Source organism: Frankliniella occidentalis, unplaced genomic scaffold (genome assembly GCF_000697945.3).
Source record: "Frankliniella occidentalis isolate FOCC.00 unplaced genomic scaffold, Focc_3.1 Scaffold9, whole genome shotgun sequence".
Classification (NCBI taxonomy): Eukaryota; Metazoa; Arthropoda; class Insecta; order Thysanoptera; family Thripidae; genus Frankliniella; species Frankliniella occidentalis.
The window spans coordinates 3,145,772-3,147,222 of NW_026267139.1; the positions used below are offsets into that span (position 1 = coordinate 3,145,772).

The 1,451-nt window shown below is 46.9% G+C and overlaps 1 long non-coding RNA gene across 1 annotated transcript; it reads right to left on the reverse strand.

The window, feature by feature from the left end:
- Window positions 1–120: 120 nt before the first annotated feature.
- On the reverse strand, window positions 121–1,445 carry LOC127752055 (uncharacterized). The gene is made up of 2 exons (XR_008012292.1): window positions 760–1,445; window positions 121–609 (listed from the first exon to the last, which is right to left on the reverse strand). It is a non-coding gene; the product is annotated as an uncharacterized LOC127752055 (long non-coding RNA).
- Window positions 1,446–1,451: the final 6 nt, after the last annotated feature.

Below are 1,451 nucleotides of genomic sequence, written 5' to 3' on the forward strand. Positions count from 1 at the left end.
CTCCTGAAAGTCGACTCACGGAAATCTTAGTTCGCGTATGGCTTTGTGATGAGAGACCAGTTTACCTTCGATCGGGACGCTCCGGCCGTGCTCTCAGTTTTGAATAATTTAGTCAGAAACTTTTACATTTTTTTGGTGGTTTAATATTTTCAACTTTCACTACAGTTCGTAAGTCGGGAAAATAGTTCTGAACAAGGAGTTCATTTTGCAAATTATTTTTACATCTACACGCGTGACATGTCACCATTACCGGGCTGGCTATACTTACATCTTTCCTGAGCTCATGTTATTTACAACTAACTTATAAAAAGACGACTATCTTATCACAACCATGACTCTTTCTTTTGTGAGATCAAAAACAAATAAAACACACGAAAGAAATCAAAGTATCGTAGGTACAAACAACAACATTGTACGATTTTTTTTACAATTTTTTCTACTGCCTTACCGCATGTAGAAAAAATAAATTAAACCTTAAGGAGTAGGAAGACTATAGAACTAGTCTTTCTTCGGTGCAAGTTGACTCCAGTGACAGCCGCGGGGTGATTCACGGCGTTCACGGCGGCGCGTCGCACGGGAGCGTGCAGTCGGTGTCTCCGGGCTGGCACACTGCGCCAATGACGTCACAATACAAAGAGTCATCAAGAGGTCACTTTTGATTTTAAGCGAAAAATAAGAACGTAAACAAAAGTTGAAACTGATTTTGTACGTCCCGCCGCTCGCAACGACGACACCTAGATGCAAAACGAATTTGTTTACCTCTGTCGCAGCGGTCGCCGCCGAGCCCCGGCGCGCAGGCGCAGTAGTGGCCCGGGACGCAGAGGACGGTGCCGAAGCAGCCGAGGGTCTCGTCCGGGCAGCGGAACTCGCACCTCTGTCCGAAAGTGTCCCCCGAGCACCCTGTCGGGAGAAGGGAGTCAGAATAGGGATCACCCAGAAAGTACGTCCGTCTTTCGGCTACGTTCAGCTTTGTTCAGCTTTGAGTTCAGCTTTGCAAGCTCTCATAGCGCCTGATAGGTAGGCAACATCTTTCCAGCATTGCATACGTGTACTGCGGGGTGGCGTACCCTGAGTTTCACAGGCGCCGAGCTCCCGTACATTGCCGAATGAATCTACGACAAACGGACGTATTTTCTGGACGGTGCCATACATCGTCAAGATTTACGTAGGCTGAGGGTGGTTTGAACTTTCAGCCAAATTAAAAAAAAAGCTACGTCGAGGGACGTATCGTGAAAGCAGATGATACAAATTTAAGGATATGTCTGTGCCCTAATTTTCTCTCATATTTTGCTGTTATTTGTTTATGGCTGTTTGTCACTTTTAGCAATTGCTTTCTTGCAATTCAACGGACTAGCGGCATGGCAAAGAGGAAGAGCTAGGATAGGGGGCAGCAGGCAGCAGGCAGGCCGGGCGGCATCCGTGGCTCAGTATTGTTGGGTATTGTTGGTGGG